The sequence below is a fragment of the Oreochromis aureus genome, linkage group 7 (genome assembly GCF_013358895.1).
Source record: "Oreochromis aureus strain Israel breed Guangdong linkage group 7, ZZ_aureus, whole genome shotgun sequence".
Classification (NCBI taxonomy): domain Eukaryota; kingdom Metazoa; phylum Chordata; class Actinopteri; order Cichliformes; family Cichlidae; genus Oreochromis; species Oreochromis aureus.
Window position 1 is genome coordinate 57460044 of NC_052948.1, and position 21985 is coordinate 57482028.

The 21985-nt window shown below is 37.1% G+C and overlaps 1 long non-coding RNA gene across 1 annotated transcript; it reads right to left on the bottom strand.

Annotated features, from left to right (window-relative positions):
- Positions 1-17316: 17316 nt before the first annotated feature.
- On the bottom strand, positions 17317-19870 carry LOC120441000. The gene is made up of 3 exons (XR_005613705.1): positions 19838-19870; positions 18608-18634; positions 17317-17485 (listed from the first exon to the last, which is right to left on the bottom strand). It is a non-coding gene; the product is annotated as an uncharacterized LOC120441000 (long non-coding RNA).
- Positions 19871-21985: the final 2115 nt, after the last annotated feature.

Below are 21985 nucleotides of genomic sequence, written 5' to 3' on the forward strand. Positions count from 1 at the left end.
TAGCAGAATAGTTTAAAATTTGAACGGTGAAAATCGGCTGAAAATTGTGGAAGTAGTTAAGTGCCAAAAAAAGTGAAAAAGTGGCAACTAGAATAATAATAATAAAACTAAAGAGAAACAGAAAATTTGCATTTCCACACAACTAGAAAATTTGCGAAAATGCAGTGTGGATGCTGGAACGCTGAAGCTGTCAGCTGAAACTAGCTGAAAAAGCTGAAAAGTTGCAGAAATTGTAAAACTTTGCAGAAGCAAAGGAACGTTGCTAAAATGTAGTAACTTAGCAGAACTGCAATATCTTAGAGGAAACATAATACTTGGCAGAAATACAATAGCATAGCAGAACTTAGCAGAAATATTGTAACTTACCAGAAACACGATAACTTCCCAAAAATACAAGAATTTAGGAGAAATAGTATAAGATAACAGAAAGAATATATTTAGCCAAACATTCTTAAACATTACAGAAATACTACTCTATAGCAGAAATGATATATTTAGAAAGTAAAAAATATAATATAGTAGAAATACTATGATTTAGCAGAAATCCTGCAATATAGCTCAATAACAATGATTTAGAACAGATACTATGATTTACAGAAAGCAGAATAGTAATAACAATAAGTGAAAATATTGGATAAGGTAAAATGACAAGCTGAATGAAAAAGGAACATGGTTAAGTTGACTCAAAACTAATTTTTGTTCACTAATTTTTGTTCACCTGTGAAAAATAAAATAAAAATACATTTAGAAATACAAATAAGAACAGCCAACAGATACACACAAAATTAAATATGGATACACAAATCAACAAATACACACAAAATCAAATATGGATACACAAATGTACAGAGAGAGACACACACACAGGGTCTATGCCAGTCAACCAGTCTGAATATATTATATTTTTATCCAACAATGAGATGCTGCCCTAAAAGGGCTTTTTGTGTGTCTCTCTCTCTCTCTCTCTCTCTCTCTCTCACACACACACACACACACACACACACACACACACACACACACACACACACACACACACACACACACACACACACACACACACACAGCATCAGCAAGTGAACAGGGGCTGTTAACAGCATGTTTCTAGGTCAGTCAAACAGCTGTGAGATTCTCAATTTGAATCCACCAATCAGAGGGCTGTGTGTTTTTTTCCTGCCAAAACTGGTGCACCAAGTGCAGGCTTTTACAGCACAGAGAGAGACAGGATTTTGCAGTCTATATTCTCATAGTGAGTGAGGACTCCCCTCAAACAAACAGCCATAAATTCCTAACCGTAGGGGCTAAAACAGTCATTCTTAGACCGTTGTGTTCAGAAGACATGGGAGAATCTTGAAATGTTGACCATTTAAAATAAAAATATGAAATATCATAGATATATGACATAGATGATTGGTTGTCTTAGAAGCCATGATTGCCCCAATATGCAAATTTGAATGTGCAAGGCCTAAGATATGATTGGCTGGCTGGGAAGCCATGAAGGCAACAATATGCAAATTTGAATGTGCAAGCCCTCGGATATGATTGGTTGTCTTAGAAGCCATATAAAAAGCAGTAAAACTGTACTATGATTTGGTAGAAAAACTATAATTAATCAAAAATACTATATTTGGCAGAAATACTATTTTGTAGCAGAAACACTATATTTAGCACAAATCTGATGAAATAGAAGAAATAGTATGATTTAGCAGAAATGCTGTATTTAGCACAAATACTGAAAGCAGCAGAAATGCTATGACTTAGCACAATAGTAATAACTTAAATAGAAAAATTGGAAAAATTGGAAAAGCAAAATGGACAGCTGTAAAAAATCCTGAACATGCTAAGGGTCCCTCAAATGTAATTGTTAAAAATGAAAAAAAAAAACTCAAAAAAAAAGTATAACAGTCACACAACCACAAAACATGTACACATACACACAACACACACATGCACACACACACACACACACAGGATCAAATTCAACCAGTCAAGCAGTCTAGCTATTGAATTAAAATCCACAATCAGAGATCACTTCTCTCAAAATTCAAACAGGCACACACGCACAGAGAGACAGGACTCTTTGCAGTCTATCTCTCTCTCTCTCTCCCTCAAACAAACACACACAATTTCCAATTAGGGGTCAGTCATTCTAACTATATTGAATTTAAATCTTACAATGAGATAAAAATATGAAATATTAGAGATATATGACATAGATGATTGGTGGGCTTAGAACACACACACACACACACACACACACACACACACAAGATCCAATTCAGTCAACCAGTCTAAATATATTGAATTTGAATCTTACAATGAGATCATCCCATAAAAAGGCTTTGTCATGAATGCCCCAATATGCAAATTTAAATGTGCCAGGACTCAGATCTCTCTCTCTCTCTCTCCACATACACACACACACACACACAAGATCCAATTCAGTCAACCAGTCTAAATATATTGAATTTAAATCTTACAATGAGATCATCATAGAAATACTATGATTACCCAGAAAAGCGTTTAGTAGAAATCTATGTCTCTCTCTGTCACACACACACACACACACACACACACACACACACACACACACACACACACATAAAAGATCCAATTCAGTCAACCAGTTAAATATATAAAATAGCAGAAATAATGATTTACAATGAGATCATCCCATACTGAAAAGCAGCACAAATCTCTCTAGCACAATCTAATAACTTAAATACAAACACACACAAACACACACACAGTCACACACACACAGACACACACACAGGATCAAATTCAGTCAACCAGTCTAAATATATTGAATTTAAATCATACAATAAGATGCTCCCATAAAAACTCTCTCTCGCCTCTCTCTCTCTCTCTCTCTCTCTCTCACACACACACACACACACACACACACACACACACACACACAGGAGAGAAAGTCAAGTTTCTAGCTCAGTCAAGCAGCCTGGGAGCTGCTGAATTTGAATCCACCAATCAGAGAGGCTGTGTACTTTTTCCCGCCAAAACAGGTGCAGCCGTTTTACACACACACAGAGCACAGAGACAGGATTTCTGCAGTGAATTTCTCATAGTGAGGATTCCTCTCAAACAAATGGCCATAATTTCCTAACCGTAGGGGCTAGAACAGTCATTCTTACACCGTTTTGTTCAGAAGAGATGGGGAATCTTAAAGTGTTGACAATTTATCATTAAAATATGAATTATTAAAGATATTTGACTTCTAATGCACCATAACTGAGTAGAGCAAAGCAAAAACTGCCTTGACTTGCCCTCAAACAACGCTTTCTAACTCTAAATCTATTTGGAGTATCAATATCATTCTTTCACCGTAAGAGACAGCAGGCTTTGGTGAACAATCATGGAAATTTTCAGGTCTCTGTTGAAATCCATTAAAAAGATATGACGAGAGAAAAAAGTGGTTCATTTCCAGAGTTTGAAATCTGAAGAAATCTGAGCGAAGGACTAATTTCCTACCCTCAAACAAGTCTAACTCATTTCAGAACGGTAATAGGTGAGAAAGAAATTCTTGAATTGTGAGTGTCAGGAGTGTCTGAAGATATACTGGGACAAGCCTCATGTTTTAACTTCGCTTCGTTAAGGAGATATGACGATTCGAATATGCCTCTCATTACAGAAATCAAGCTGTGATTTTGAACAAACTCTCCATTGACTTTCTATGGAGTTTTTGAGACTTTGTGTTGGTCTGAGGAGATTTGCCAAAATTCTATAAATCTCACAACAATGATGGTGACATTTTCTGAAAGCCAGCAAAAATACCTACGTTTTGATGTATAATTTGTGGAAGTTGAGTGAAAATTGAGCAAGTAGCAAGAAGTTGTTCGGACATGAAGAGAAGACTGCAAAACCTTCAGTGGCACACTGGAAGCCAAGTGCATAGCAACCATAACAACGCATGTATTTTCTGAAAAATCACAATTTTGCAACTCAAAACTTTAAGAGGCATAAAATAAAACGGTAAAAGATTTGAAAAAGCTGATTTATTCCTGAATAGCCCAATAATTTGAGAACATTTTAAAGTTTGAATGGTTGTTCTACGTGAAAGTAGGAAAAGTAGTTAAGTTTCAAAAACAAGCAAGTTTTAGCAGAATTATGGAAGTTTCCCATTCATTTCAATGGGACAAATTAAAGGAAAAAAAGTGTAATATTTTAAAAAGTATAACAGTATAAAATACCAAAAGATATAGCGTACATTAGCAGAAATAGCAGAATAGTTTAAAATTTGAACGGTGGTGAAAATGTGGAAGTGAAAATTGTGAAAGTAGTGAAAAAGTGGCAACAAAAGTATAAAGAAAAAGAAAAAAGGCAACAGGAACTATGCTTAATAATAACTAGAAAAATTTGCATTTCCTGCGAAAATGCAGTGTGGATGCTTTAAAGCTGAAGCTGTCTGCTGAAAATAGTTGAAAATAGCTGAAGAAGCTGAAGAAATCAAAGTCAGTGTTTAAAAAGTTGTTGAAATTTAATAACGTTGCAGAACAACATCAAGTAAACAAAAATGTAATAACTTAGAAGAAATGCAATAACTTAGAAGAAACATCACAATTCAGCAGAAATGTTGTAGTTTACCAGAAGCTACAACTTAGCAGAAATGTAATAATTTAGAATAACATAACATAACATAACATAACAAACAAAAGTAGTGTAACCTAGCAAAAATAATATAATTTAGTAGAAAATTAAAAACTTAGCAGAAATATTACAAGTTATCAGAACTGCTATAATTTTGCAGAAATGTAATAATTAGGCAAAACTGTCAACAGATAACAGCTGAAAAGGCTGAAGTAACCTCAAAGTTACTTTTTTAACTGTTAAAATTACCAGAAACACTAGAAAAGGAAGAAAATCAGCCAGCAGATAAACTGATGTGGAACAAAACCAAGGTAAAATTGCAGAGTTTACACAGCTGGTGAAATCTAAAAATGGCAAAAAACCAAAAAAACAAAAAAAAAGAAAACCCACACAAACAACATTTAGGTAATAAATGCACAAGATGCTGCGGTCAGAGATAAAAACACCCAAAAATAATGTTATTGAAATGCCAAAGAGTGGAAGAAAGTTTAGAAAGTAGAAAACCAGTAGTAGAAAAGTAGAACATTCAAATACTTTTAGAAACATATGATACAAAATATTTATTCAGTTGTTTCCAATGATTACAATAATGGCAAACAGAAATAAAAATCCCATTTGGGATAAACAGAAAAATATTAATAGAAAATGCAAATCAAATGAATCTAACATCTATACAAACAATTGAAGCATCTGTTGGAATTGTGAACATATCCTTGTTTGCCATGTTTATGTTTATGGCCCTAAGATGCGCAGACACATGATAGGCTATTAACTGCAAAAATATACACATATGCGCATATACGCAAGTGAGAGACAAAAATATATCCTCTGATTTGCTGGAGTTTTGTGTAAATACCATTTGGCAAGGATAAACAACATGTTCCAATGCCACATTAAAAATTTTCATAAGCTTCATTTTTTCAATTAGTTTACAGTTTCCTGATTTTATGATAAATGTGGTACCAATCTACAAAATACTGTCGAAATGAAGTCCACATTGTGATATATTTGAGGTGTAGAGAGTCACACAGCTGAACAATCGATGTGCATATTTAAAGAAACAGGGATCAAATAAAGAACATTATTGTGGAATAAATTACAGTGAAAATAATCACTGCTTTATGTTATAGAGTGACTTATGATGAGGTATTAATTGGGTTAACTTTACCTTTAACAGCTTTTCTCATAGTGCTGTGACCAGGATGAAATCCATCATAAAGTAACTGTAAACAGTAGAACCATTAGCATGAATGTTATGGTTCTACTCTGATCAAAACTCAAGTCAGCTGTGTGACCTGATATAAAATGATAAAGAGGAACACATATAAATGGATGTGACCTTTATGAACTTTTCAAAATGACTTTATATGTCTGACCCATTATCTATATATATTAGAGCAGATGTGGAAAACCACTGTTAGACCTACTCTATACTAATGTAGTTACTGACACCCCATACTAAGGCAGGATTCATACAAACACACATTATTTATTCTCTTAAACATTTTCTTTTTTTCACATTTTGAGATTGTGTAATTTCTATAAAGAATATGTGTAATGGTTCAATAGATATAGTTATTTAAATGTCCATAATAATCACATGATCATTTTGTACATCCTACAATTCAAGATTTAGAGCTGTGTGTTTGTATGAATTCAGCTTGCTATACTTATAGACTTAGATATATTAATCCACTATTTACCCAAACAATGTAACTTGTTTGGGTAATAAATTGGGTTTGTCCTACAAAATAATTATTCAACAAAAAAAAAAAACACAAAAACATCTAGACATTAATCCAGAGTTCAGTTTCATATGTCTGATATTGTTTGTTAAATCTGGTGACACAAACACAGTCAAAAATTCATTGCTAGCGTGACATGTGGTCCTTTTTTGTCTTTGACCAATGATATGCTGGTTACTTGGACCAGTTTAGTATTTCCTGTCACAGAGGAATGTTAAATCCAAAAGACAAAACTGAAAAAAATATGTTAATTGCAAACATGTTTTTGCTTAGTCAAATGATTGAAATCACTTGGAAACTGTCACCTTAAAACCTCATTGTAAATATCATCACAAACAGATGTTTTCCACACAGTTAACAAAGCTCCACCACATCTGATAACTGCATATAAATGTAAAAAAAAAAAAATAAAAAAAAAAATAAAACAATTAACACAAGGGAAGACTTTTGATTTAATAACTAAGCTTAAAATAAGTGTTACCTTTGAATATTTGTGGGAAAAATCTGATGCTACCCCAAGAATACAAAGCCACACTGGAAACGATAACAGGCTTGCAGCCCTCTGTCTTCCTGGAGTGAGGTGCCTGATCAGTAGCAGTGAGTTGACAGAAGTCGGTGTCTGTAAGGGTGGCCAAGCACTGATACTCTGTCCACTTGCGTGAGAGTCTAAGAAGCTGGAATGCAGGCACACTGTACGAGCTTGTTCTAAAAAAAATACAGAAAAGGAACATTTTATTTGTGTTAACTAGAAATAAGTTATAAAATGAACAATGTTGAAATACCTTATAGGTGCTGCAGGCCACATAACCAGAATCCAGAGCAATCTCACACTCACATGATGGTGAGGAAAGACATGAGCTCTGCAATGAGGTTTGAATGTTTCAGTTGGGACAGTGAAGAACTCAGAAGACAGCAATACCTGCACAGAGAGACAGAGTAGAAAAAGCATAGATTTGTAATCCATAATGTGAATTAAAACTCAAAAAGTGTTAACAAGTATAATCATTTGAGTGTGTAATTCTTTATGCAATAAACAGGATTTAAATTAATTAAATGAATTAAAAGCACTGACATTTTTTTAATCAAAGATAAAGAATCATACCTCTCTCTGCTCTGAGGATCACTGAGCATCTCTGACAGGAAATACAGTTTCCTCAGTATGAGTCATCATTGATGGTCTCAGAGGTGTGTAGTGTGGCAGCATGATGATGGTCTCCAGATCAGGCAGGAGGTCAGGTGATGGTGTGTCATCTTCTCCATTGAAGACACACTGGTATGGCAGTTCATAACACAGCAGTCTCCTTGTGGCATGTAGTTATCTGTGCAGTCCAGCACTGATGGATCAGGTTTGGCTCAGCAGTTCATGAAGATGGTGTTAAGATGTTGTTGTTTCAGCTGAGGATGGTGAAGTTCGAAGGTTTTCCCACAAAGGAGACAGGACTGTGTGTGCCCTGTCTGAAAAAATACATCTACAAAACATAAAGTGCTTTTAACACCACCAACCCACCCTCCCCACCCACCCATCTCAGCCCCCAAGTGTCTATGTAATGCTGGTATGGGGTGTCAGTTACTAAATCTAATTAGTGCGTCAGAAAGCGGGGGCTACACCTAAAGCCCCCGCTTTCTGATGTCTTTGTTAATTAGCAGCTTTTTCCAGCTGCTCAGAGAATTCTGACTTGGCCTTTATCCACCCAAACCCAAACCCACCCGGATAAAGGCCAAGTCAGAAAATGGATGCAGAAACTTTCCATGTACTTCTAAATCAGTTTTTATACATATTCTGTAAGCTATAAAATGTTTTCTCTACATAATGAATCATTATAGACATCTCTGGTAGCCTAAAGATAGTTTAAAACTTTTAACATTTTTTACCTGTAAAACATGATAAGCAAAACCTCATTCATCCCAAAAACATTTGATTCTACAAAATTTACTATAATCAAGAAAATATAATTGTCTGTTATTATTCATGTGACCCATAATAAATACCTGCATTTATCTGGGATTTATTTACTATTTCCTATTTGAAAGCCCTTTGAGGGAAGCTCTCGTTTGTTGAGCTACATACGTCACAGTAAAAAAGTATCAAAAAGGAGATGACAATTAACATCCATGAAAAAATGCATTAGTAGATTTAGTCATTTAAAACATGAGAATAAAAATAAATTATGTCCGTTTAATACTTTTTGCAGCATATTTCAGATCTGAGCTGCATGATAACAGAAAGCAGATCTCCGGCTCTGCATGAAGTACAGCCATGATTTGGTGAAATGATTAATAACATTGCAATAAGAAAGGGTCTTCTTACAGACAGAGTAGGGAAGACAATATGAAGAAATATAATTATTCAATGAAAAATCTTTTTCATGCTCTACAAAAATAAACTCTGTAACAAACATGATCTGTAATTGTTTCAAAACTCACCAGACGACTTCATGATTGGCTGGAGGACAGGACACAAAACACAGGGTTGTGGTAACTGTAATATGTTCTCAGGACACCTGAATAGAGACTTTTCTGTGGCTGAGAAACAAAAATGAGGTCAAGCAGGGTGTTCTTGTCTGTAGTGGCAGAAGTGATCAGCTGTGAATACCCTCTCGACTGAAACTGCTCCAGAATCTGTTTCCTTCCACTCTGTAACTGGTTCTCATTAAAATCTCCACACACAATTATTGGGTGACAGTCCATTATTTCAAGTGAATCTAAAAGACTTACCAGGTTTTGCATGAATGGTGTCAAACTGTAGTCAGGAGGTCTGTACACAACCGCAATGAGCGCAGGGAATGGAGCCTGAACCTTTAACACTAAGAACTCAAGATCAGTGACATTATGCAGATACTGTTTTACCTGAACCTGAAAATGATTCCTCAAATACACAACAACTCCACCACCACTTCTGCTGGCCATGTGAGGAAAGTTTGTGTAGGACACATGTCTGTTGCGTTTGAACATGGTGTAGCCGTCCAAATGAAGACTGTCTGCAACAAAGGAGCCTTGAGGTGAGACTCTGTGAGACACAAAACATCTGCTAAACACATTTCATGATGACTCTTGATGTCACTGATGTGAGATGGCAAACCCTCCGTATTGTGATGGATCAGTGTAAGAGTGTCAGGTCTGCTGGCTGTTTCTCTGACCTGAAGAAGAGGCATCATTTCTTCAACATTGGCTTGTCTCATGGTTTGAGCGCTGCAGTTACCTCGGGATTGGCATAAATCTTGTTCTCATCCAAGTCCTGCAAATAGAGTCCACTGAGAGACGTCACCCTGCTGAGAGCAACATAAGCCATACCTGGTTCAAAAATGTTCCTCATTGAAACTACAGCTGTCTGTGTTGTAAGACCCTGAGTTTTGTGAATTGTGCAGGCGAATGCTAGCTTTACAGGAAACTGTCTGCGTGCCGCTCCTTTAAACTTCAGACTCTCCTCTGCTCTCTCAATGTAAACCAGATCATCAGATGCTGCATTAAGCACTGCGGTTGTGTCTCATAGGCTGCCGGTTGTCCATTCTGAGCCCCAGTTTAATTATTTGTCCATCATTTTCAGATCTCACCACCTTTATCAGTATACCAAAAGCACCATTGACTAAACCGTTTAGTGTGTCCAAGTTTCTGGTCAGCATCACTCGGGCTCCTTCAGCAACATTCAGGGTGTCGGGTAAATCATTTTGCCCACCTGTAAATGGTTTGTCTCTTCGTGCCATTCTGCCTGTACGTTTATCCTTCTGGAAATCGTCTGCATTGATGATTATAATGTTTGAATGAAGCTTCTTGAGCGTATCTGTGTTGTGGGATTCAACATTCTTGTTGGTGGCATAAATGTGTAAGACCTCAGTTGGACATTCTTCTGGTGCAGTCACAGCCTGTGACAACAAATCTCTGTCGCACTGAGAAAGCTCATCTGTCTTTTCTTTGATTCTAATCCTGTTCAGCATCTCTGCAAAGGCCACATCATCTTTCTGACGCATGATCTCTGTTAGAGTGATCATCTGAAAATGTTCCTGCCATAGGTCAATCTGTTCTGGATCATAAACACAGAGAGGCTTAGACTGTCGCACTGGTGGCAGCTGGTAAAAATCTCCAACAGCTAAAACTGACATTCCACCAAAAGGTCTCTGAGTGCCTTTGATTTGTTTCAGTCTTGCATCCACATAAGCAAAAAGGGTTTTGAAACCATTGAAATCTCATCAATAACAATAATTTCAGCATTCATAAGCTCAGATCTGACTTCATCCAGTTGGTTACCAAGTCCTTGAATGGGTGGTTTCAGACTCCTGGGTAGTTTGAGTAGGGAATGTAATGTAGAGCCATTGATAGAAAAAGCTGCTGTCCCGGTAAATGACGTCAGTAAAACAGTTGGATTTGATATGTCAGCTTCTTCTGCATTAGCAGGGAGTCTGCTCAGGATCTTTGATGCTTCAGAGTGAATACATTTAATCAGATGTGACTTTCCAGTTCCTGCACCACCGTTGATATAGAAGAAAAATGGATCTGGGTTCAAACCACAAACGCGCTGAATACACCAGTCTCTTATAGCATAGAACACGCAGGCCTGCTTCTGGTTCAGATTCTGATACATTACACGTACCACGGCTGGATCGACTGCAGGTTGTTCTCTGATGGCTTTGATCTCTGTTACAGCATCAGACTGACGACTGTAGTCGGGGACATTCTCCTGTTCGTTCTCATCATCAGAATGTCTCTCAGGAAGATTCTCATCACATTGCAACCTCACAACTTCAGATTCAGGAGCAAGATTACACCATTCATCGATCACAACATCCCTATTCTGTTCAAACTCTTCCAGTGCACTCTCAATATCCTCAGAGTTCTTCTCATACTTGTCTTTATTTCTCTTCACAACCCTTTTCACAGACTCACTGTGGTCTGAACATGGAAGTCGTACAAAACCCGAGTTGTAGAAGGACTGATAGGTTTGGAACCCTCGTGGTTTCAGTTCCTGCTCTGATGTGTGGAAGGTAAAGTCTCAACAGTCGTCCATAATATTGCTCAGGATCGCTTTTCCTGTGAACAGTGGTAATACCTGATTATAGCTGGTTTATCATTCTTTCGCCTTAGTACAAATCCAAGCTGGTTAAGAAGAGGAAGCACATCTTTTCCTTCATTTGGACCACTCACCAACCGGCACAAGGCAGCAAAATCAGCCAGTGACATTTCCTCATATTCTGGTGTCTCAGGTCTTGATTTGTATTTATCACTCAAACTTGTCATCCAAATATTACAACTGTCATGTGTTGTGGATTCCAGGTAGCTCATCGGGCGACTCATTTTTACTGGGTTATCATCTGTTGGTACAAATACAACACTGCGGGAACATTTTTTCATTTTAGGCCACAGACTCGAGTCACACACTCCTGTGCGCTGATTTCTCTCTTTTGAGTAAGCCTGCATCACAGCTCTCATTTCATCACATTCATTGACCGTGTTCTTATCAGAGTTGTCAATAACTGTCTTCAGGTATTCAGAGAGGCCAGATTCTTTCTTCGTTATATATTTACAGAGGTATTCTATACATGAATAGGCATTCAATATTAACGAGACATCTAAATTAGAGTTCCAGGCTTCAAGCAGGTGTGGGTTGTAATTGTTGATCCAACAGTCCTTTGGGTCACGTTTCAGAATAAGAGCTGTTTTCTTGTTTATGTCTTGGAGGCATTGCTCATACTCATTCATTGTCAAGTTGCATCGTGACAGAATCTGCTCTATGGTGAGAGAAGCAGCTTCAGGTTCCTTCAGCAGGGTCAACAAAGGTCTGAGTTTGGCTTTTGCAGCTTCAGTGTCTGAATCCTCATCCTGTCTCACAATCATTGTTCTTGTGGCTGGTGGTTTTGGAAACCCAAATCTACAACCAGAGTTTACACTCTTAAAGCATGTTTTTGTGTGGTTTTGCTGTGCTTTTGTAGTTCAGCGACTTTTTTGTGCAGTTCAGGTTGTTTTTCTGGATCAGGGAGTTGAGCTGAGATGTATCTGTCCACAAAGTCACAGACAGTTTGGTCATCATCCACATCTACTACTACCTTTTCTCGAATCCACAGCAACATGTGTATATGCGGACTACCTCTGTGCTGGAACTCAACTCTGTAAAAGTAATCAATGATTTCACCAAGGGGCTGTGCAGGAGAAAAAGCAAATCTCTGAACAAAGCCTCAACACGCTTATCAAACATTCGCATGGTGGTTACTGGATTTGATCTTAGAATTTCACACTTTTCTGACCAGTCCAGGGCTTCAAAATCAACCTCTTCACCTTGTTGTCTCTTTATAGCTTGAATCACTTCAGGCCATCTCATCTCAGCAGCAGAGAAAGTGACAAAGAACTGAGGTGTTCCTATTTGACGGACCATACTGAATAGATCTTTGGTGGTTTTCTGCCAGTAAGCTGGAGTTCCTCTGAGTGGCTGCATAAATCTGATTGCATCTTTATTTCTTACCAGCTTCTCTACTTCTGTCTTACTTTGTAACATTCCTGATGTGATTTTGCGTCCATCTTTGGTCATAGTTTTACCTTTCCTTAGCTGTATTGTCATGCTGGAATTAGCCAGGTGTATTTCAGTGACAAACTGTGAGAAAAACAGGTAATTTGTGTCTTTAGCAAATCTTGCATCAATGTTGAAAAGCCTTGACTTGAAGTAAGCACTTGGTGTGAGTTTAAGACATCTCTTTTCATCCAGTGTATTCTGACCAGTAGGAAACTGCACAGGAAATGCCATGGCTTCCAAATGAGGAGTTCTGAAGAAGCTAACAGGATTGTTTCTTTCTGCAGGCGCCACACAATATGTGTTATCACTGAAACAGAGAATCTCTTCTGAAATGTCTACAGGCTGCAGACAACTTTCTAGAGCAAAACCTCCATTGTTCAAATCACTTTCTGGTTCCTCTGGATTGATTTCCTCTGGTTGTTCATCACAGGATTGCATATTAATATCTTGTTCACTTTCAGACTCACTTTCGCACAAAAGGGCATCTTTTTCATAGTTGTCAATTTCCATTAAATCTGCTTCATTATAATCATCACTTGCCATGCTGGCTTCATCACTGCTGTCATCATCAGGTAACGTTGGATCACAAAGCAATGCATCATCTCTGATAACAATATCTGTGTACTGTGGATGAATCTGTTTCAGTTTACGCAGGGGCTTGGATCAGTTTAGACCAGGTGACAGTCTGGAACAGCTGATGGCCTTTGTAGCACAGTCGTCTTTTCAGCTTGATCCTCATTATCTGCGATTGGTTTCTGGGCCTCGGTAAACAGTCAACTGTTTGTTGGACTTCAGATGGTACACACACCACATTACCACGTATGAGTCTTTGTCTGCCCTTTGGAAGTGGAATAATCTTTGCAAATGGGATGCATTTGGCAATCAGATGTCTCTCCAGAATGTTGAGATCACACAATTCAGCTGGAATATCCTGCAGTTCTAAACCATTGACAGCAGCAAGCCTTGGCATGCGTCCACTTTTGAGGGAACTGTGACACGTGTGACAGATATACTCCTTTTTTTTCTCTCAACAGGGAAGCTGCAGTGATCATTACATGCTTCATCACACATATGAACAAATTTACCAGTTAGACACTGCTGAGCTACAGTTTGGTGTTTTGAGTAATTTTTTCTTTTGCAGATTTTCACCTGATTAGGAAAAGAAGCTTTTAGACAAACAGTACAAACATAAGATGGTGCTGACTTAATGTTTGATCTGAAACGAGATATGGCCTCATTCATTAAACTGTTATCTGGATGACACTGTAAACTTTCAGCTGGTCGATGCATCTGACGATATTTTCTTTTTATGTTCACTGCACATCTGATATTATGCATCTGTCTAAAAGAAAAACCGTTCCAATATTTTACTCTCATTCGTTCTCTCATATTGTCCTTGTGTTTCTGCTGAAATTGTCTCTCTTCTCCATAACGTTTAGTGATGTAATCGATCGTTTTTCTGTTTAAATTCTTCACTTTCTTTATATAGATTATATACATATGACCTCATGTAAGCTTTATGTTTCTCTCTGAATCCAGCACAAGTTCTGTAATTTCTTCTTATACGTTCCTTCTGCTGTTCTTTGAACATAGGAGATTGTCTATAAGATTCTTTATATGTTTTTCTCATACGTTCCTTCTGCTTTTCTCGGAAAATGGGAGATTCTCTATATGTTCTTGTTATCGTTCCTTCTGCTTTTCTCGGAAAATGGGAGATTCTCTATATGTTCTTGTTATCGTTCCTTCTGCTTTTCTCGGAAAATGGGAGATTCTCTATATGTTCTTGTTATACGCTCCTTCTGCTTTTTCGGAATAAAGAATCTTCTTTATACATCCTTATAACACGTTCTCTTTTTCTCTCTCTAATTTTAGCACTATCTCTATAGATTTTTCTCAAATGTTCTCTCTGTTTCTCTCTATATGTAGCATTGAGTTTATACAGATTATTTTGTACACACTCTTTTTTACTGTGATCAGAATCACGAGACTTTCTACTACAATCTTTTTTTCTTTGCCTTAAAGCTTTCATCAAAAGTGTATGTCTGTCTTTCTTTCTTTTTCTCATTTTCCTTTCTCTGTGGTAGTTTTTCTTGGACCAATAATCGTCTCCTAATCTTTCTCCTTTGCTGTTTATTATGCTTTAACAGTTTATGTAAAAGTTCCTCTGTTGTCTCAGTTAAACAGGAGGCAATGTTTAAATCATTCTGAGGAACAGATTCTTTTGTTACCTGAGTGTCTCTTACAGAAGATGCAGAGGTTTCTATTTCTAAATAATCAGAAGGACGATTGTTCATCTCAGCAGCTGGCTCATTTGAATAATCCACTCTGGATGACATCACTTCAGTGGCTAAAGTGTCGGTCACAGTTTTCTGTGTCTGCTCAGTGGATTTTGGGTTTTCAAATTCAGGTTCATTTAAAGCTGGTGCTGGAACAGTTGTAGCTGTTTGTCTGTTTTCATCAGCATCTCTTTGGTCAGCTGCGTTTTCACTGTGGAACTCGACAGGCTGTAGCTCATAAGTGCAGGTTGGCGCGATGCTAAACATTCGGTACAAGCGTTTGATCCTGTCAATCATGTCGTTAAGACGTGTGAATTTTAACATAACTGCAGTTCCACCACTTACAGCTAGCGACAATGGCATTCCTGTAGACTTACGTGGGTGAGGGTCAAAGTATGCGTATTCACCTGAAGTCAGCCTGCAAACTGCAATGACTGTTCCTCCCATGACTAGCAAAGCATAGCGAACCGCTGAAGCCAAACACTGTAGTCCCTGTTCAAGGCTCGGAAGGTGAGCTGTACCATCAAATGTGCCATAATGAGCAAACTGAGACATGTCCACTTGATACTCGTGTCTGCGGCTGGTGACCACTGTGGGAAGCTCATCACAGGCTAGAAACACGCTGTTCACAAACCTCTTTCTGGCATCTGAATACACGGCATGGCCTTTGTCCAACACACGGTTAAGATCGGCTCTGGTAATGAATTCATCCTCGTGTAAGAATGAGAGGAAAACCAAACTGTTCGCCATGCATTGCTGATTCCTGTACTTTCCATACTTAGCAGAAGCCTGGCTTCGGGATGCACAGATGCTACTCACTCGTGGATGAGTTTCACTGTTTGTAATCTGTACATGAGACGGTCCTGAGTTTCTCCATCACACTGCGTTTGCATAGTTACCTGGGGTTCAGTCTGGATTACCTGCTGTACTTTAGCATTTGGCACAGATGATGAGCAAACACCTCTCTTTACCACATCTGCATAAGACACTGCAGCTGTCTGAGCACTGCTCTGCACTTCTGGACTGGGAATACTTGCAACAGACACCTTTACCTCCTCACCACTCTGAGAAACATTTACCTGTTCCTTCTCCTTTTGCCGTCTAAGCTTCTGGGACAGCGACCTTTGACCTTTCCTTGGCATTTTGTGCAAGTACAAACTGGACCTTATATTTATACACAAATGTAAACAAAATTCAACCTGTATACACTGAAAAACTAATCTATTAAATGGAGAAATGTAAAACTATACAAATGGTAAAGTGTTCTTATAACTATGTAATTGATGTAAAAGGCTGACTTAAATACAAACTCTATATAAAACTTATTGAAAGTTCTTTAAAAACAGTTTTATTGTAGCTTTTTTCAAAACTGTATATTGTTACTTCTACTTCTTTTTTTTAACCAGACTGGATAACAAATAGGTCTATACTTCTGTAAAGCAATATACAGAATAAATCTCAACAATCAACAGTCTATAATAAAACTCTTAACTTTTAAGTAGACTTTGTGTAAATCTTTAAGATATCTAATATTTTAAGCAAATATGAGTGATGGTGTGGTGATCAGATGACAGGCGATGAAGATTCTTCAGCTGGATGTTCTGCAGCAGTCAGGAAACAGGAAGTCTGGGTTCTCAGGGCAGCCTCTAGATGACAATTGTAACTGAATACTTACAGAGTGACAAAAAGGGTTTGTCCTTAAATAATAATAGTATAAACTTGCAGTCAAATGTTATAGCCAATGAAACAGACTTGAAAAATATATTTGAATCCAATTTATTATCTATGTGAATATAACAGTCTGAATGTATGTATTACAAAATAACCAGATTATCTTATTACAAATAAACCTTGAAAAAGGTGTGTATTTTATATAATTTATCAAAGTAACTGCACACGTAAGCCAAGCTATCAGTGTTTATTCCAAAGTGTAATGTAAAAATTAAAATGACAAATGTAGGACTGTGTAAGTAGTTTCTACTGTGAGTTCTACTGTAGTGTAATTCTACTACTGTAATTTCAAGTTTCTACTTGTGATTTCCAGCAAAATGACTGGATGTGAGAGAGTTTAACGACAGGAAAGATGGAGCAGTGAGAGCAGAGATCTCTCAGAATTCTGAAAACAGATCGACGAAGTTCTGGTAACTTCAATTCCAAAAACTTAGATTCTGGTAAAACTTGATTTCAAGTCACAGGATTGCGTTTCAACTCAGGTTCAAGCTTGTCAACTTAGATAGAGCTCATGGCGGAGAAATGATAGAAGATAGAATGGCTTGTCAAAAAGATGGAGCAGGGAGAGGGAGAGTGATAGGACAGACTGAATTGCTTGTTAATGATAGAGGAGAGGGTATTCTGCAGCAGGTCACCTGTAAGACAGAAAGAGACTGGAATTAGGCATATTTTCAATAAACATGGCTTCCAAGTATTTTTCTGACTATAAGGCACATTTAAAAGCCTTTAATTTTCTCAAAAATCAACAGTTTACCGTATGTATTAATTCTGGCTGTGCTTGCTGACCTCAAACCAATTTTATGTGTTACACGGCGCTCAAACATCTGTCAAAATGTTTTAGTACGACTTTGAAAGCTACAAAGCTGCAGCGCTTGATGGATTGTTGGAGCATTACAGCTACAGTAGTCAGGTGCCTCATGGAGTAATTCCTATTGTCCTTAAACATAATATTATGGTGTGTGTGTATGAGAATCTGGCACCTGTTTAGAGACATGCGTACGAAGCAGATTTCAAACCGATCAATCCATGAAGAATTTGATAGATTTGTGGAAGAGGACTGAACAGAAAAAGTTAGTGTATTGTTATGTGTTACCACTGAAAAATGTTGAGAGTTACTGTGAATGAGTTGAATAGTTTGAGTTATCTGAATATTTGGTTAGCTGCATACGCCTTATAACCCGAAAAATACAGTACATTACCGTTAACATAAAAGTAAACAATACTGTTTCTACATATTTCAGTCACATTTGGGGTATGTTTAATACACAGCCATAAGCACTCCACTAAATCTAGGACATACTTGTAATGACCGATTTAAAGGCCTAATTAAAATATATATGACCATAATTTCTTTGTAGATCATTTAACCATAAAATACAGAAATGAATGCTGTATCTGTGCTTTTGATTGTTTCCAGTCATCAACAAAATCTTTAATTATAAAAGACTAATTCAAAGAGCAGTTTTCAGACAGTGACTTAATTATTGAAGGAAAGAAGCTTTTGAAATCCACAAGGCCCTATTTGAAGACTTAATTGTACCTAAACTGCTGTTCATGAGCTGCTCTAATGTGAAAAAATATGTGCTGCTACAATAACCTACGGACCTCTGTAGGTCTGGAAATGTTTACACAGACTTTACTAGGATTTGATGACTTTTGATGATCACCAATAGCTGTGCTCACTCACACCACTACACTGAATCTCCTATCATGAGAAACATTTCCCAGCACTGCACCTCAGAAAAACCTTTACTTACCAGACTTGAGACGATCAGATCAGCAGTCTAGAGAAAGGAAACAATTCATCAGATCACTGTTAGATGATTCAGACTGTTGAGCCTCTTCACACACAATCCAATTTACTGTGACACAAATTAACTAGTAAAATCCTAAATTACTTTAAGCTTTTTAAGTTTACTGTAGTCTGAAGAGGAGATAATTGAACTGCAGGGTCTCACATGGCTTTAGCATGTGTAATAAAAGCATTATTACTACAGAAATGCAAAGAACAGGCACCAATATTTGTTGGCACAAGTGCAGGATACACCAAATATTTCCTACACAGAAGCCTTGTGGCTCAAACATTTTCTACAACAGGTCAGTGCTAATAAAGTGTGAAAAATCAAAACTTTTAATGTCCTTTCAGGTTAAAAACATTAAATACAAAGTAATTCTTGTAATCAGAAGCAACAGAAAACCTCATCATGTTTTACATGATGAGGTTTTACATGTAAATATTGACATGTTACAATAACAGAGGTGCAGAATGTTTGTGATTAAAATTAAATGTCCTAAAATATTACACTAAAAGTCCTTTCATTGTACCCGTTGCTAGGAATATTTATGTATTTTGCAATGTCCCTTTTGGCAACATTTCTATTTAATTGTAAAATCATTATATTCACTAAATAAGTAATAAACTAATTAGACACACTGGCTGTAATTTACCTAACAATGTCCACTCACACCTCTGGTTCTCTTCGTTTTTATTATTGCTTAACTGTTAAAGCTATTACTTATACCGAGTGAGGCAAAGTACTTCTACAGTGTTCTGACTTTAATATAATACATCAGCAGAATTTGAGAGACAATATGAATCAATACCTGTGCAGCTCTTAAGTGTTTGAGCCACCACTTATACGGACTCTCCTAAAACACTTTCATTGTTTTGTCTGCTACTTAAATCCACAAACATAAGGACAAAATGAACACCTGGATAAAGACATCTGACATTTAACTGTTTGAATTCAATAAGCCATATGAAATTTAAATCATACATAAATGGGCTACTAAACTTCAGGGACATTTTCAGGGACAGTCAGAGGCCCTGTGTGGGGGCTTTGCTGCTACAGGTCACAAATCTTGTGTTTTTGCCAATCAGTAAATGGAAACGTATCACAAAAAGTCAAACTACTGTATGTAAGTCGTCAAATGTGCTACACAATGCCAGGTTCATACTGCTTCAGTTACAATCACTGTTAACTTACCAGCAAAGGCAAAACCAAAGATCTCGTTCACTCTGTGTAACAAAAGACAAAGCACAAAAATACAGAATGAGACAACTCAAATCAGCATCAGAGTCAATACTGCATCACTCTGTGTAGTCCAAAAGATTCAGTACACTTCTTTGTTTACCACAGCAACAAACAACTCACCTCTTTTTTCTACACCTTATTAAATATTACTGTCTTCATTAAGGTAAAATGTGGTTTCATCCATTTGTAATAAGCCACACAAGTTTCTCAGTTATGTGATAGCTCTATTAGTTTGGTGCTATTAGATAACACAGTAGATTTCATAAGCAGTGATTTGCTACACCTAGCACTGCACACTTTATCAAATTCTGACATCACAATTTCAAAGCATGAACAATCATAAATGAAAGCTTGGATGATATTTTTGTAGGCTTCAACATTTGAGTTGGTCTGCATTCAAATTCTGCTTCCTAAAAATATTACCTGCACACAGTATCATTTAATATGCTGTTGTTTTAAATATCTACATATCATATTTATAATATTAATGGTGCACTGCTGCATTTTATTTATTTGAAGGTGGCCTTTTTTAGATTTCATTAATTTTTCACAAAGTGAGAAGTTAAACAGAGCTGCAGGTGTAGGTTTTATTTTAAAAAAAACAACCTGTACAAACAAGTGTTTGTTAAACAGTTCTTAAAAATTTAACTAAAAACTAAAATTGATTAATTAAAAAACTTCTTCTTGTTAAGAAATGTCATTATTCTTATATTATGTGTTTTATCCTCACTCTATTGCTCCCTTCTGTTAATTAACCCACAACACAGACACACCGGCACAGGCACGTGACTTTTCTCCCGGCTTTCAGTCAGAGGCGGTAAAATGGCTCCTTTGAAGTTGCCGACCCTGCTGCTCCAGCAGCTAATCAGTGGTTCTAAAATGGCGGCTCATTACCTTACAACCTATAGAATGAGGCCGTTTTAACTGACTGATTTGTGAAGAGGAGAACTAACTTCAGCTTCCCTAAGAGACTCAGAAACACTAACACACTGAATGAACCAAATACAACACAATAACTGTATTAAACAATCAAATGAACCATATTAATTTCACACTAGGCCTATAGGAGCTAGGCTAGGCGTTAGCGCTTAGGGGCATACCAAACACTCCTTTTAAATACTAAAATTACAACGTTTCACTAAAAAGCAGCCATTGTGTTACTTTAACATGACTTATACTTGACTGGCTTCATAACTCACTAACAACAACTCGGTAAATCACTCAAACAGCTTATAGACATTTTATTTCAGAGAAGAGAGACAGAGAAGCAGGCTTACCGGCAGGGATGGAGCAGAGACTGGGCGGAGATTAAGGAGTCAGCCAGAGACATAAAAAAGAGGCATTCACGGGTAGTGGGAAACTTTGCCATTACACAAAATTGGCATTGAAAACGTGAAAAATATATGTAAATTTAAATATTATTATACTAGATTTTTTTTGCAACAAAAAACAACATGCAGAAATTTAATTCTATAAGTTCATTAAATGTTTCAAACAGGATTCTGTGAATTTGAAATAATGGTTAAAAGACATAAATAAACATAAGGTCAGTATGTTAAAATGTACTGTATTATACATAGATAGATAGATTTATGTAACTGACTGCAGTAATAAGAACAGTCTTCAGGACAGTAGGAGCTGCAGAGGCTCATCTCACTGCTCTGCAGGACTCAAGAGGTTCAGGAGGTCCTTTAACCCCACTGCCATGAGACTTTTTAACAGTGACCCTGAGTGTTCAATGCACATTTATTTCTTTTTTTCTAAAACATAATGGTTGTAATCATATAAATTCCCCTTGTGGGACTAATAAAGGTATATCAAATATCAAATTGATGAATATGAATTAGTGGTCTGTGATAGTGTATTAATTTGTAGGGAAAAAAAACATGTTGCCCAAGGTGTAATTGAACCCACGACCTTTGGGTTGCAGACCTGTGTCATTACCAACTGCGCCACTGGGAAAGAGAGCGAGCGCCTGGAAAACAGGGTGATGAGCAGTCAGAATTAGATTGCGGTGAGAGGCGAAAAACGCTGTTTTTTGGAGTTACAAAACGTCGTGTAACTCAAAAACTAGGTGGACTAGAAGCATAATTCTTGTAC